Source organism: Cupressus sempervirens, chromosome 11, assembly GCF_028749045.1.
Source record: "Cupressus sempervirens isolate cs-2001-9-10 chromosome 11, ASM2874904v1, whole genome shotgun sequence".
In the NCBI taxonomy this organism is placed as follows: Eukaryota; Viridiplantae; Streptophyta; class Pinopsida; order Cupressales; family Cupressaceae; genus Cupressus; species Cupressus sempervirens.
Window position 1 is genome coordinate 59856917 of NC_143128.1, and position 17066 is coordinate 59873982.

The window sequence follows — 17066 nt, forward strand, 5'->3', positions numbered from 1 at the left end:
AGCACCACAAAGCTATGTACTACAATGGTCATAAGTTTTGCATAAAAAAGTTGGACAACAAGAAGAGAATGAAGAGACCTTGTGATTCTGGGATAACTGCACTCTTTGAGGTCACTAATATTTTTTTTAGAAATGACATGCATCCTCAAAAATCTGAAAATAGATGATATGGTGTTTTGGACGATATAATTGAGTGCGACTTTAAATCCTTCAAACTAATTTTATTCATTGTCAAATGGTACTGCTACGAATGAATCAAAATGATCTTGATAGAACTATTATTGAACATGATAATGGATTTACAATGCTTAATACAAGGTCATTTGAGTCAGTTGGAAAGGAGCCATATGTTCTTCCAAGCCAATGCAAGCAAGTGTTTTGCTTTGGCGTTCCACATAAACCAAGTTGGTCATTTGTTGTGAGACACGATCCAAGAGGAAGATTGATAAAGTATAATGTGATTGAAGAAGAAGATACCGAAGAAGTGGACAATAAAGTAGATGATGTGATGCGGGATCATCCTAAGCTTGCTTACAATCCTGCATGGTTGGAGGTATTTTGGCTAAGTGTTGTGGATTCGGTCACTAAACAAGTGGTGCTCAATCACTGGAGGGTGTATTTGTTACTAAGGAGCTCGGTCATTGAAGGAGGCTCGGTCGTCATTGGAGCTCAGCAGACACTCAAAGCTCGACATACTTTATAGAGCTCGACATACTCTATGGAGCTCAGCATATGTTAGTTTCTTAGCATGCTCTAGGAGCTTGGCGTGCTCTGGGAGCTTGGCATTGCTTATGGTTTGGTTGATGTTCAGCTTGGTTTTCTCTGGCACTTGGCTTGTTCTTGGTTCCTATTGGTGTCAAGTTGTCTATGAGCCAACCTTGTAGGGGTATTTAATTTGTGTTGTAGCTGACTTGTGACTCAACATATATTTAATGTAAGGGATTTAATTTAATTTGTAATGAACTGGGCTAACTTGTGGCTTAGTTGGGTATAAGTAGGGGGTTGTGTGGAGTCTTTAGGCATTATTATCATCCATCTTGGAGAAGAGAATGAAGGATAGATGTGAACTTTGAAGAGCTAGTAGTTGTGGCTTGAGAACAAGAGGATTTCTTGGTCGACCTGAGGGTACAAGTGTGGATTCTTCTTGGTGTTCTTATCCAGTTGTGGATCTAGACTAGTTGGGATTGAGATTGTAAGTTGGATCTTGTTGGCTCTTGTAGAACTATTATTGTAATTTCTGTTGTATTTGGCCCTAACCCGGAAAGCCTTACAGTCGAGCATATTGCATGTAATCAGTTATTTTATGGGAAAAAAAAGTTGTGATTTGGTATAAGCTCTTGCATTATTGTTGCTTGTTGTTGTGTTTCCATTGTGTGATTATTTGTTAGGGGTTTGGACATCTCCTTTGCGAATTGTCCTGCCTTGCACTGTGTCAGGTGGTATCAGAGCAAAATTTTTCCTGAGTCTGTAGATAGATCACCAAAGATGAGGCAATATGCACCAGAACTTGCAGAGAAGGTTTATCTTGTGGAGCTGATTGATCTTTTGGATTAGTGAATCTATTGCTTAGGGTTCGCAAAAAAATTGGAGGATGCCTCCAAGAAGATTGGACCCTAGGGAAATTGATGATCTTAGTGATGCTTTGAAAGAAAGGATCTCAAAGAAGATTAGAGTTGAATTCAGAGCTAAGATTGAATTGATGAAGAGTGACATGATTGTTGAAATTGTGAGTGCCTTAGGTGGTGTACCTAGGCATGTTGGTATTGAAGATGGCTATGAGGAAGTTGTTGAATAATTTGAAGTTACTGGATCTTGTGGTGAGGATAGAATTAATGGTGTGGAGAGACCTATTAGAACTAGTGCTGGTCAATTTGCTAAACCTGGATCTTAGTTCAAGTTGAAGCATAAGATGGAGGTTTCTAATTTCTCAGGTACTTTGACTCCTAAAGACCTGATTGATTGGATTAGTGAATTGGAAGGCTAGTTTGAGCTTGAGGATATTAAGGATTTGCTCAAAGTGAGGTTGGCACAAACTAAGTTGAAGGGGCATGTTGCTCTTTGGCGTAAAGAACTACAAAGAGACAGCGAAGAAGGTGAAATGAAGGTCACTAGATGGAAATTAATGGTGACTAAATTGAAGGCTAAGTTCATTCTTGCTAATTATGAACTTGAGTTGTTTAAGAGGTTGCAAAATCTGAAGTAGAATGGCATGAGTATGAAAGATTATACTAAGGAGTTCTAAAAGTTGACTATTCAGTCTAGGCATAGAGAATTATCAAAAGAGAAAATAGTTGAGTACATTAATGGTTTGAGATTCAATATTCAGGATGAGGTTATACTGAATATTTCTTTAGTTGAGATCCTTATCAATATGCTCTGAAGGCAGAAGATAAGTTGAAGAGGAAAAGTCAAGGTAATGCTAGAGGGAAGGAGAAGTAGGATAGCTCAACAAAGGCTAAATTGAGTGCTGAAGGTGAACCAAAACCTACTGATCAAAAGAGAAGGACAGGTGGAGGTGAGTTTAGTGGTAATTGTTTCAGATGTGGTGATGAAGGGAATAGATCTTTTGCATGTCCTCATGGTACGAAAGTTGTTATTGTGAATGAGGTTGTAATCCAAGACAGTCAACATGAGCAAGGAGAAAGTTTGCTAACTCAGTGAGTACTGTTTGGTTAGAGGGCATTGGATTCTTGTTAGAGGAGTAGTTTGTTCAAGACTTGTTGCAAGTCTGGTGGTAAAGTCTGCAAAGTAATTGTGGGTGGTAGTAATACTGATAATCTTGTTGCTAAGGAGATGGTTCAGAAACTTGGTTTGAAGAGAGTGAGACATCCCTATCCTTATAGGATTGGTTGGTTGCAAGGTGAGCATGATTTGGAAGTGAGGGAGCAATGCCTTGTTGATTTTTAGAATGGGTGGTATAAGGATCAAGTGTTGTGTGATATTGTAAACATGAACAGTTGTCATATATTGCTTAGTCAACCTTGGCAATATGATTGCAGGGTTGTGCATGATTGTGTCAAGAATGTGTTTACTGTTCAGAAAGGTGGCAAAAAGTATTCCCTAATTCTTTTATAGAATGAAGAGCTCGGTAGGAGGAACTTTAGTATTGGCAGCCGAGTTGAGTTGACAGATTCTAAGAAGGTTGAAGGTCAGTATGGAAAATAGACTTGTAGCACATCGCGGATGCATATGAAGAAGCAAAAGAAGAACAAGGGAAAGAGGGTACAAGTTGAAGACTTGGAGGATATGTATGTGAAGAACCAATTTGAGATTTATGTGTTGTATCCCAGAAGATGTTCTTCCATCTACTAAGAACATCTTTTTGAACCTGGGGTGTCTGATGCAAGAGCATCCTAGGCTTGCTTGCAATCGTTCATGGTTGGAGGTATTTTGGCTAAGTGTTGTGGACTTAGTCACCAAACAACTTGTGTTTGGTCACTGAAGGGTGTAGTTATGACCGAGAAGCTCAGTCATTGAAGGAGGCTTGGTCATTATTAGAGCTTGACAAACATTGGGAGCTCGGCATACTCTATAGAGCTCGATATACTCTATGGAGCTCGACATATGTTGGTTGTTCGGCATGCTCTAGGAGCTCGGCATTTCTTATGGTTTGGTTGATGCTTGGCTTGGTTTTCTCTGGCACTTGCCTTGGTCTTGGTTCATGTTGGTGTCGAGTTGTTTGTGCTCACCTTGGCATTTAAATTATGTAGGGGTATTGAATTTGTGTTGTAGCCAACTTGTGGCTCAACATATATTTAATGTGAGGGATTTAGTTTAATTTGTAATGAATTGGGCCAACTTGTGGCTTGGTTGGGTATAAGTAGGGGGTTTTGGTGGAGTCTTTAGACATTATGATCATCTATCTTGGAGAAGAGGATGAAGGCTAAATGCAAACTTTGAAGATCTAGTAGTTGTGGCTTGAGAACAAGAGGATTTCTTGGTGGACCTGAGGATACAAGTGTGGTTCTTCTTGGTGTTCTTATCCAGTTGTGGATCTAGTCTACCTAAGATTGAGATTGTAAGTTGGATCTTGTTGGATCTTGCAAAACTGTTATTGTAATTGTTGTTGTATTTGGCCCTAATCCAAAAGGTCTTACAACCAAGCATATTGCATGTAATCAATTATTTTATGAATAAAGAGTTGTGATTTGGTATCATATTTTGCATTATTGTTGTTTTTTGTTGTGTTTCCACTATGTGGTTATTTTTTGGGGGTTTGCACATCTCCTTTGGGGATTCTTCTGCCTTGCACTGCGTCATGATGATGATGGCAAAGATGAACAAGGAGATGATGATGATGATGCTAATGAAGATGTTCATGATGATGGTGATGGCATTGATGATGGTGGTGGTGGTGGTGATAATGATGATGAACACGATGATGATAGTCATAGTGACAATTATGATGATGACGATGGTCATTGTGATGATGATGATGATGATGGCGATAATGATGTTCATGATGATGAGATGGACAAAGAAGATGATCAATGACATGATCAATGGAAATGTATTAGATATGAACAATAAAATGTAAGAGGTACTCATGTAGTCGTTAAAAACTTGTTTAAGTTGTTTCAAGTTATCATGATTAATGATAACAACATTGGTGACTTATGATACACATATTGCAAATATGTGTTACGATGCTCAATTCTTAGTGTTAATTACTTATAATATATTTTTTGTACAGGTAACAAATTAAAAAGTATACAATGATTATGATGTATGCATATTGTTCATGTTATGTTCTATGTAATTTGTAGCATAAGTATCATGTAATTTGTAAATAACTTAAGACAAATGATTTATATATGTATGAAGTTATACCCCTTTAACAAGGATCATACATAGTGACATGGATCAAGAGGTATAAGTTTATTACATGCTTGCTTTCTCTTTACCTTCAACATTAACTTTAGGCCAACTTCATCAATATTAGCCTCATTTTATAGCAAAATATTTCGCTCCTTCAACTATATCTCTCATTTGATGGGTTACAGGTACCACCAAATAGGCATATGTCAAATTTGTCTTCCTCAAGTGAGGGAAATATGGGAATAGAAGATGATAGTGAGACATGTAATAGGTCTATGAAAGAGAGACGAACTAGAGGTCAAAGGATTAGATGAAAATTCAATAGACTCATGCAATTTTCCTTGCTCAAGGGGTGTCATGTTCTTATGATGATGAGACAAAAGGAGACATCAAAGTTCCCTTGAGGTACACACATCTTCAGAAAGAGTGGGTACCCAAGGAATTACCTCCAATTAACATTGATTTTTGTGTTAACAAGAGGAAATATCACAAAGCTCCATCATCATTACATGGTCTGGGCCTGGTTTCCATGGATGGAATAAAGGTTAGTTATAACAAAGTTGTTGAATTGATGGAGTATGTAGGACCTTGTTACACTTACAATAATTGGATGCAGATAGTTCAATATAAAAAAAGTATGCGTAGGTATGCACTGTCAACAAATTATCTACAACGGAAAGAAAATGATCAAAGTAAAAGACTTGATGTGTACATTGATGGAATGCCAAAAGCAACAAGGAACATTGCATGTTTTATAAATAGTACACGTCCTAGGTCAACTAATAAGTGACCCAATTGCATTTTTAAGGCACATGAGAGAAATCGTGTTTTTGTATCTGTGATAAAATTAATAAGTGTAGGGGAAGAGTTGCTAATATATTACAATTTGAATTGCATAGATAGAAAGAAAGTTACTATCATGGGACTTGTAAGTACTATATATGTAATATTTAAACTAATTACTTCCAATTAATAACTCCAATATACAATATACCATTTTATTAATTATTTTTTTGCTAAGTCGACTATTTCTTTCATTATGCTAATGTTTTTATATATATTCTTTGTCATAGGGGGACATGGGCAATCCATCAGATGACAGAAGCAGGGATGATGCTCCCACCCCTTCTTCAGCGCAGGTAGACCTTTTGTATAAAAATTGGTGTAATTGTAATTTTGCAAAATGTCATATTATTATGTTATTTTCCTTAAGGTTTTGGACTTGTTTTGATTGTTTTACGAATGTTTTTGTTATAATTTGATGCTTAGGGAAAGGGAAAAGAACCAATTACACAAGAGCAATTGGTTGTTGATATGGGAGCCACAATATTATGCGATGATGACATCACATATATCACTGACCCTCTAAGCATGTGTAAAAAGAGCCTAAAAGCATCAATCTACAAATTATTGTGCTTGTGATGAATCCAAATCCAACTGAAGAGAAAGAGGCGATGAGAAATGAATTGTGTCATAGAGCACGTTGTCTAGAAGTAAGAAATAATGAATCTTTAGCTAGTACAATAGTTTAATCAAACTTTATGTTTTATACTAATTTATAGATCATGAACCAAAATATGTATGTGTTGTTACAACATTTTTTAAGACCTCGCTAAGTTGTTGGACTTAACGAGGGTACTAGTGCAGTTCCTATAGGTATGTGATTTCAATTTTCAACCATTAGAAGAATAATCATCAAAATCACCATATACCATGCTTCTCTATTGTAGTCCATTAATAGTCAAAAATTGTACCATTATTTTCTTCATAATTATTATTAACAGTTTTATATTATTGTTGTCATTTTTTTGCAATCTATATTTTAAAAAGACAATACATTACATATATGATTTTTTTTAGGTACTGATGACATGCATACACCTCCTTCGACGAAGTCGGCCAGCACTATGAGATTGTCAACTGCAGGATCGAAAACAAGGAACATGCAAACATCCACACATGCTGCAACTAGAGATGGTAAATCTTTGTTTTACTACATTTTATTATGTGTTAAATATTATTTGATTTGTACTTTCTTGTTCATTTCATCATAGTATGTCATTAATTAACTTTGTGCAGTGACAAGTACACCTTCTCATGATGATAAAATAGACACCAGTACTAGTGATAATTTACCATCCTTTCTTGGAACAACCCGTGTTATTTCTATTAGATTGTTGGAGGCATCATTGTTGATTGCCGAGAAAGATATGATTCCCATAAAATTGCCTAAGCTTCTGGGTACTTTAAAATTGTAATTATTTAGAGTGTAATTGTAGTTTACTTATTCATAACTCATGTTCGACTAATGGTACCATGAGGATTTTGTAGGAAACGGTCTTCTATGAATTTTTTAAATTTAAATTTGACGATGTTTGGGCCCACATTGCGTAAAAGGTGTGTAGATTCGTATAATTGGTAGAAAAAAAAATTGTTCATCCATTTGTTTTAATATATTCAAGGTACATAGCTTGAACTAATTTTTTTATCTAACAATTTTTTTTTTTGTTAAAAGGTGGAATGAGCAAGGCCAAGAATTAAAAAATTAACTCATAAAATCCCTAGAGGATCTCTTTGGTCAAAATATTTTTAACAGAGTCCAAAATCTTTAAAAAGCTTGCAAACATGTAAAGACTGTGAGAGACCAATATAGAAGGGCCCTAAAGATCAACCCAAAGTACGAGTGTCCTCCTATGGTTCCAAAGCTAGAGTGAAATGAAATCATTGAAGATGCAAAAGAGATAAGACTAAAAGATAAAGGAATTAAACCACCACCCGAAAAAATAGGTATGTGGTAATATTAATGTAATTATGCACAAATTAGTGATCTTTATAGTTATATAATCTAATATATTTCAAAGTTTTCATATATAGGTTGCAAGATACATCAAAGACTACACAAGATAGAAAAGATAAGTTTGTCCAAAACCATCTTGGCTCTGGTGGATATATGAAACTTCATTCACGACTTGTAAGTAGCAATAAATGAAACTTCGCATCAATTTTTTTATATAAAATTACAAATAAGCAATAGATTCAATATTGACGATATTATGCGAAATATGCAGGGTATTAAATTTAATCTAGTGCTGGCAAAAGAGCAAAAACAAATTGGCCCCAAGCAAGGGTGTAAAGCAATGTTTTCCCACCATCGCACAAATTCCAATGGCCAAAGAGATGTAGAAGATTATGTTGGATTGGCTCAAACACAGGTAAATAGGCCTAATGAATAATAACTCAAATTGAGAACTTCATGAGAAATAATCTATTTGATGTTAATTTCAAACAATGATAACAATGTGCATGACATTTCACTACAACCTTCTACTCCCAGCACAGATCCTACACATGACGAAGACCCTGATGTGCATCACAGTGATAGAGGTATATATTCAATTTCTGTTGAAAATTAATCATGTAGTTATTAATAACATTTAATGGTGATTTGGTATGTGCCTTGAGGTTTACTTCCTTGAGGTCATAGGTTCGACTCCCCTTCGTAGTGGAGAAGGGTTGTAGGCCAGTTTCTCTTACGAGACTTTTGTGTCAAGTACCTGCTCCACTGGCCTGGGGTATAGGACTGGACTTTTCCCTCAAAGTTTTAGCTGCCACCTGTAGGTGAGTTGCTTTGTGCCTTGAGGTTTACTTCCTTGAGGTCATAGGTTTGACTCCCCTTCATAGTGGAGAAGGGTTGTAGGCCAGTTTTCCTTACGTGACTTTCGTGCCAAGTACCTGCTCCACTAGCCTAGGGTATAGGACTAGACTTTTCCCCCAAAGTTTTATGGGTTTCTAGCCCTCTCTATCGAATCTGCCTGCATGGATTTCCTTTTTGCATTTGACTTCAGCTCTTGCGTTAGGCTTCGGCTCTTGCGTCTGGCTTTATGGTGGCCACTCTGGTTTCCACTCCAGCGCTGGCTTCTGCTACATTTCGGGCTAGGGTTTCTACTCTGGCTTTTGCTGCTTTTTGGGCTAGGGCTTCTCTTGAACCTGGTGGGGATATTTGTTCCCCATGAGCTGTGAGTGGTTCAGCTATTTCCTATGCTAATGTGGTTGCTTATGAGGTTGGTCTTGGTAGTCAGGTTGTGCATTCGGGACCCCATGTTGTTGTGTCTGTTGCATTATGTAACTCTATTATGATCAATCTAGAGTCTAATACTGTGCAAGAGATTTCTACTTATGCAGAGGACTTCTCCTCTACTACTGCCATTTTTTGTTTTACGGGTTTTTGGCCCTCTCTGTCGAATCTGCATGCCTGGATTTCCAATTTTTGGGAGCCTATAGTTTCAGATATTGTCCAAATTTACCCTGTGGCAAAGGGCTTTTTCATTGTAAAATTTACTTCTAAGGAAGATCGAAATGCCATCCTCAGGTGTGGTTTCTCTTGGGAGGAGAGATTCCCCTTGATGGTCAAACCATGGTATGTAGATTTTGATCTATCTATTGAATCCTTTAACAAGATAACTATGTGGGTAAGGTTGCCTAATCTTCCCCTTCACTTCTGATTGGATTCAGTCCCAGAGGCTGTGGGGGAGGCACTAGGGGATTTTTTGATGGTTGATTCTATGCCTTCCAATGTGTTTTGGACAACATATGCTTTCCTTCTTGTGGAGATTGACGTCTCTAAGGGGCTTCCAGAAAACACTAAACTTGCCTCTCCTAATGGCTCTTGGATTCAGCTTCTAGATCATGAGGGCATTCTGTTCAAATGTCAGAAATGACATAAGACCGGCCATCTCACAGGGTGATGCTCCTCAGGAAAGGTTAGAGCGAAAAAGTCACCTTCTTGGTGGAAGGGGGTTTTGGATGATCACTACAATGTTTAGAAAGCTCCCTCTATTAGGAGTGATTTGGTTGATTCTTGTTAGGATTCTTTGGAGGCGAATTCTACTCTGCGTGATTTAAATGTTTACCTATAGTGGTAGCCAATACTACTCCTTTGAATGCTACTATCTTTGATGCTCCTCAGGTGGCTCTGGCTCTGGGGGGTGTCACTGGTCCACTTTTGTGTGGTGGTGGTACTTCTTCCCTAGCGGTGAGGGATGTGGTGGCCGATACTGTTGACCCTCCTTTGAATACTGCTATCTCTGATTCGGTTGATGCTACTCTTGCTCTGGGGGGAGTTGTTGGCCCTCTTTCGTGTGGTGGTGGTACTTTTTCCCTAGCTATGAGGGATTTGGGGGATGCTTGTGGTTTGGATGACTTTTCTTGGTAGAAGGCTACTAGGACGGTGGAGAATGGATGGACAAAAGTAAAAGGAAAAAAGGTCAAGCCCTCTTTACCATCATTTGATATGTCTCTACATTTTCAAAAGACAAGATTTAAAATTAAATCTTGAGGCTCGGATTCCTTTTCCAACTACTCACTTGGTCTTTTTTGAGGTTGTCCCTTTTTGTTTTGGATAACCTAGTCTCTTTAACCTATTGTCTTGTAGTTTGACATGGTTAAATGTCTTCTATTGTAACCATGGGGTTTTAGGATCTCATTTAAAAACTGTTTAGGTGGTCATAGTGTATTGTGTTATCTGTAAGGCCACCCTAGTCTCCTTGCTTTGTCAGGTGACATGTCTCACTTAAGGTTTGTTATTTTTGGGTTTTGGCTTCATTGAAAATTATAAGATTGTCAATGGGCCCTTGGTCTACTAGAGAAGTTGAATGGCTCACAAAGAGCCCACGAGGGATCAAGTCTTGCTAAGTGCAAGGCTCAAAAACATCATAAGGGATGAGGCCGGGATCATGCCTCGGGCGAATTTGGTAGCATGGATGTGCCTTAGTCCTTGCCTCTTAGCCGAAGAGGTTTCAGGCACCCATGGGCCTATATCAGGTACCTAAAACTTGTTTGTGGATGACCTCCATCAAAATAAAAAATAAAAAAATTATAAGATCTATAAAAGGGTTTCAAGCACCCTTCAAAACTTGTTTTCCTTAATAAAAAACATTTAACATCTTACATTGCAATTGGTGTAACCTTTATGTGATTATTTTTGAGTATGCAAAACATCATTGTTATGGAGTCGAGCATGATGTTAGTGTTGAGCATGTTGAGGTTGGGGCAGAAAAAAATGTGATAATAGATGATGTGGCACTATTAAGTAAAGAAAAATCATTGTTATGTTCTTTAGAGTAATGAAATATTTATAACATTTAAAAAAAAAAAAAAGAATTTAACCCATTTATTTCTTATTGCAGGGGTACATCAGCCTTGTGCTCGAAAAAAGAAAAGGAAGCATCATGTCATAAGATTAGAACCACAAGAGCCAAAGGAGAATGTCGAAGATAGTCACAATGTGCCTATTAGCCTCTATCTTCACCAAACATCAAAGAAAAAATGAATGTTAAAAACCTTGTTTGATGATGAATGTTTTGATGAATATTGCTTATTAATGAAATTTATGTCATGTTATTGAATATTTTTATGTGATTATAATGATTGATGTGTTCACTAATTATTGATGAATGTTTATATGTATTAATGAATTGTATGTCGTGTTAATGAATGTTATGTGATTATCATGATTGATGTGTTCACGAATTATTGATGAATGTTTATATGTATTAATGAATTGTATGTCTTGTTAATGAATGTTATGTGATTATAATGATTGATGTGTTCACAAATTATTGGTAAAAATTTATACGTATTAATGAATTGTATGTCGTGTTAATGTATCTTGTGTGATTATAATGATTGATGTGTTCACGAATTATTAATGAATGTTTATATGTATTAATGAATTGTATGTTATGTTAATGAATGTTATATGATTATAATGATTGATGTCTTTACGAATTATTGATGAATATTTATACGTATTAATGAATTGTATGTCCTATTAATGAATGTTATATGATTATAATGATTAAATGTTAGAGTTCTTAAATAAATGAATGAATGAAATATTTACTTAGATGTTAATGGGGAATTTAGAGTGATTATAGGAGGGGGGAGCCAAATGAGCTTCCACCTTCACGTGCTTGGCCTTGTTAAGTAAAGAATATTAAAGGATTCTTGAAACGAAGTGAAACTCAAACCAAACCTATCAAAACTAAATACCAATATATGGTCCCATCATCAAGTGGTTGGAGAACTTCACCATAGTTACTAATGGTTGTCATTTATTCCATGTTGATGTAGATGTGTTTATGATGTTTGTTGCTATAGACTCCATATGAATTGCCACTACAGTTTCATCACATGTCTACACTATTAGTTATTATAGCTACATTTCATAACGAATCGTAGTCCTCTCTTCTATCACAAATATTATCTATTAGTAAATAGACTTGTCACTTTGAAACTCTTGACAATGTACCCAATGGAAGTGTGAAAAACTAAATACAACTATAGGATAAACCACTTCATAGTGTGATATTCCTCTGCATTTAGGAGAGGAACTCCCTTGTTTATATTTTAAGAATGAAACAAGAACATATGAACACATTACACACTTGGTAGTACTCTCAAATTATTCTTTGTATATTGATAAAAAAAATTTCTTCTATTTCTATTCTGTGGGTATGTAACTTAAACTCTTCATTGCATCTACATCCGACACTTTGTTTTCTATCTATGAGTTGATCATGTTAGTGAATATGTTCAAAAGAGATTGGCAATTAATATGTTGGATATCCTTTACTATTTATGTTTCAAAGAAAAATTAAAATGTTATGCTTGAGTGGACCAAATTAATGGAGATAGTATTAGATGTCAACTGTGTCAATCTCTTAGTTTTGGGCAATGCAAAAGGAATCCCTAGCTCAATATGCAATCTCAATTGATTTGTATAGGACATCAGGTGGAGCTAAAAAAAGCAACAGGTTTGCATTTTTGTTACACGTCATTAATTAGGTATTTTAAGTTATAGACCATCGCGAACATTGTAATTTTGACTCTTATAGTCGAGGTCAATGTCCTCAGCATGCAAGCAAATAAACTTTTTATTTTCTCCCTTGCTAAGGACATTCTCTCGGCCATAGCAGCCAAATGTCCAATGTTCACGATGGTCTATAAATTAAAAACATGTATAGACCTATTAAAACAATGTAAACGTGGTGAATTTTTTCAGCTCCACTTACTGCCCATGCTTACGAAACGCAGTTGCACGTGCATTCTCAATTTAGAGTGGTTGAATCTTATTTTGGATGGGAGGCAGAGAAGCTAAAGACATATGGGTGCTTTAATGGCTAAAGACAATGATTCTTCAATGTTTACATTGTAGTTCTATCGCTGAGTTCCTTATTTTGACTATTGGTACATTCTACATTTTGATGTTATTAAAAGTAATGTTTTGTTTCCTTTGTTGAAATGTGTTGGCTAATTGTAAACATATTGCTAACGTTTTGATCTTAGTCTTCTTAAAGTTGTTGTTATAACACTATAGATCCTAAGATGCATACAGAACACTCACCAATGCCACAAAATATTTTAAAACTTTTCAACATCTTTTGTAACACTAATTGATCATGATTTCATTGTATTTGGTTGTAGGGTACCGAGTAGTAGAACTGAATGAGAAATTTAGGTTGTAGGGTAAAGAAAGCATCTCTCCATCATTTGAGGGTAATTCCAAGTAAAAACTGAATCTATTTATGGTTTGAATCTAGTAGGGAAGTATCAATGACAATGTTTTTTTAAGCTTATTGCATAATGTTTTTTTGTTACACATTTGGTGTTGAATGAAGGACATTATGTACTTGTATTTCTCTTGCTCGTGAATTTCTATTTTTGTAAATTGTTTTATTTCTAAACCATATCCCAACAATTCTCTTTTTAGAACTTGTACCTCTCTAGTGGTTAGCATAAAGAGGTAACTGGTATCGTGCATTTAGAACCTTTATTTGCTTTTCATAGTCATTATTTTACCCTAGAAAATACAAAAACATAGCTTGCATATCTTAGGGAGTTATTTTCCAAATTAGAGAGAACTTTTTCATAAGTCATTCCTTCAGTGATCGTACATATTGTCATGATTTCTCAAACATCATTTATATTCACTCACCTTGGATTAGGCACCCTACATTTATCTTTGACTATCATTCTTATCACCTATTTGTCCTATCTTTTTGAAATCAGCAAAATCCACAATCTTATAAACTAGTCAATCTTCTTTCAAATGTAGGTAGTTGAAGCTAATACTTAGGAGTACGATTTATTTTCAAGATTTTGAGGAATTGCGATGAACCCCAACATGATGCTTATGATGCTATTAAGCTCTAAAAAACAGTTTATGCTTGGTCACAATAGAGACCAAATGTTCCACATTCTTAGTTTGGTCTTAGCACGAGTAAAATTTGTTTTGCGAATTTGTCATCCAAATATAAATCATAACAATAATATTCAATGTGTGTCTTGGTAGTGTTCTAAAATTGCCAATCGGTTCAATGTGTAAGTCGAGCGTATGGGGAAAGCTGACTTGGGACCATACCTTTATAAATTCTCCCCAATAAAATCGTCCATGAATCCTCTCTGTATAAGAGTTTGCTATGGTATTACAATCTCGTCATTATAGATTGAACTAAAGTTTTGTGGACGCATGAGTCATAATGCTTACTGTGTAACTTACTAGAAGAATTTTTATTTTAAGTAATCACAACTAGATTTGACAACCTTTTTTTATATACATTCTCCATTGCCACTACAATCTTAACTAGAATATCTTTGAACTCTGTATGGATTTATGATTTATTATATAAAATGAGATTGTACAAATATATAGCCTTTTATATTTCATTGGTAGCTTTGCATTCTTTTATAGATTGAAATGTCTATAAATAAAAGGAATGCATCTACGTATGACTCCTTGGAATGTTACACATTAATATTTTCTTTATATAAAAATCATATTTATGATTCTTTGGAACTTATAATTGTTTGATGATTAGAGAATATGCTCATTTTTTTAATAATTATCATGCTAAATATTTGTAGTTGTGGTCATTTATTGATGCATACATATGTTACTTAGAAAGTGCATTATTGCATTATTGTATATCTTGCTTCTTGCATCATATACAAAATCTTATGAAAATTATTTTATTTTTTACAAAACAGGGATATCGTCAAAGTTTCAATGACTTTTTGTCGATCTATCAACAATAGTTGTTGTTGATGACATGGCAACATCATTGGAATCTCATATGATTTTGACGAAGTTTGGTCAAAGTTTCGACGAGACCTTTCGTCAATGGCGTGGCAAGTGATAGGCCAACACTAGGGCAAATAATGAGAAAGATTTAACATAAATTAGAATGAATTTCAGCATGGTCTATTCGTGTCAATACGAGGGCGTAAACTTTTGAAAGGTGTCTAGGCAATATGCCATCAGAGGATGTTGGTTGTGAGATGAGGGATTATGGATGCAACTACAACATGCAAAATTGAACCTATGGAAAACCAAATAAATCCTAGCAACTGGAACATCAAAAACATAAATAAATATCAGTTTGTAATAAGCTAATAGCAACAACGATTTAAAGTATTAACTAATCTGAATTTTAATTATACTCTTCCCAAAATAAGATAAAAACATGAACATCTAATTTACCAGAATGTATGAGTACGAAATAAAACTCTTAACTACTACACAAGCTACTACACAACAAAAACTACACTAAATTAAAATACCATAATGTTTTGCCAAGAGCGGGCCCTTACTCCCTAACTTGCACAATGAATAAAAAACAGATGAACCTTACGTTATTTCAATCATGATAAAATGATATTTTTATTCATTAGAGAATAACAGAGTCTGGATCTGCATACAGTAGTTTCCTCTGCAGAAAAAAAAATATACCTTTAGTTTGATTTATGTTGCTTATATACATGCAGCAGATAACAGCTATAAAAAATTAGTATGTTTGTTTAGACATGCAGCCAACAAACTACAATAAAACAACCCACGTAAACCTTGGCCATACATCGTAGGGCCAGAATATTTGTTGCTATAACAATAGATAAATATAAGGAAAAACTAGTCAATGGGTTTCTCCTTTCATAGATAGCAACAGGTTTGTTATGAAGTTGATAAAATAAGAATATAGTAATTCATGCCCCACCACCATATTCATCTCCCAATGAAAAAAAAGAGATGTAAGTTGGAAATCGAATGGTTATGAAATACATATCAAACGGAGGCATTGATAATGTTCATGCTAGTTTCTTCTCCACATGGTACATAGATATGCTCACGATTTGAAATAAGTCATGATACTAATTAAAGATATGGTTACAAATATACTCCTTGAAATTCTTTCTGATGTGGAAATGGAAGAAATAACCCACCAATCATGTATAATAGCTTCTGCTCCAAATGCGACAGGAAATTCTAGTAAAGTAAGCGACAGGAAGATCTATTCCACAAATCAACATGTTACAATAATAATGATTAGTAAAAAGCAATCAATAATGAATTTTCCATATTTTAATCCCAAACTATATTAAATAGTACTTATATATATATATATATATATAACCGTATGAAAAAAATGGGATGAAGTGGGATGGAAATGGAATAGGGAAGCGAGCATGAAACTAAATGAAATGGATTAAAATATGACATGAAATAGGTTATAAATGGCTCTCATCAGCAAGCTCATCGAAAAACAATCATAATCATCAAAGTTTCAACGTCTGTTGGTTATGGTCTGACATCGCCTGCCTGATTAAAATTTGGTTCTAGGCATCCCCGCACTCTACTGACTGGAAGCCCTGTCTATCTTAGGCCTCATGTCTTGCACTTACAAAGGATTCCAAGCTTTGTCCTTACAAAAGTTCACAAACTAATCTAAATTCGCAAGCTGACTTACATCAGCTGGAAGTTGCATGTATTCATTTTGAGCATTCATAATATCATTTGCGATGTGTGCCTCTTCCACCTCAACCTCAGGAATTGGTTCTATTTCAATTGGACGAGGTGAAAAAGTAGGGTGCAATGATCAGTCAAAATTTGTATATGCTATTCTCCCAACGTTAGACACTGTTTTGTCTTGGTTCTCATGCTCGGTTTCACTTCTGCTATGTTGACTACTGGACCTTCCTGACCTTAAATGTCCAACTCATAATTGTCCCATTGTTGTGATTATACAATCCTGAAATTGTTGCAATATTTGGTGTTGTTTTTGCATCTCTACATCCTGTTGGTTTTGCTGCCATTGCCTCTATAGCTCCTGCTGCTACTACTGCTGTTAGACAAAAATTGTCCAGGAATTATTAAGTTGATTGTTTAATTCCCTCTGTGGCCTACCATCTCTTCT